This window comes from Centroberyx affinis, unplaced genomic scaffold, assembly GCF_046629955.1.
Source record: "Centroberyx affinis isolate AG114_WGS23_722 - 3 ecotype Tasmania unplaced genomic scaffold, CSIRO-AGI_Caff_v1 ptg001192l_1, whole genome shotgun sequence".
Lineage (NCBI taxonomy): Eukaryota > Metazoa > Chordata > Actinopteri > Beryciformes > Berycidae > Centroberyx > Centroberyx affinis.
The window spans coordinates 260,001-260,405 of record NW_027279716.1 but is presented as its reverse complement, the minus strand read 5'-3'; positions in this window follow the sequence as shown (position 1 = coordinate 260,405).

The following is a 405-nucleotide window of genomic DNA, read 5'->3' as shown; positions in this document are numbered from 1 at the left end:
CACTGCCTGCGCTTCTCCCCCTCTCTGGTCTTGGGGACTTAGGCTCTGGCAGTCGAACACCCAAGACCCGGGAGAGGCCCCTAGGCTTAGCCAGCTATCCTCCAGGCTCCGGGCTGCCTTTCCCAGGCCCCCGGGTAAAGGCTGCAGGCTCCGGGTTCACTTCCACCCCCGTTTCCAGCCCCTGCTTCGGCTTCCACCGCCGGGGAGAAGCCCCTAAGCTCAGCCAGCTATCCTACAGGCTCCGGGCTGCCTTTCCCAGGCCCCCGGGTAAAGGCTGCAGGCTCCAGGCTCACTTCCACCCCTGTTTCCAGCCCCTGCTTCGGCCTCCACCGCCGGGGAGAGGCCCCTAAGCCTAGCCAGCTATCCTCCAGGCTCCAGGCTGCCTTTCCCAGGCCCCTGGCCCCC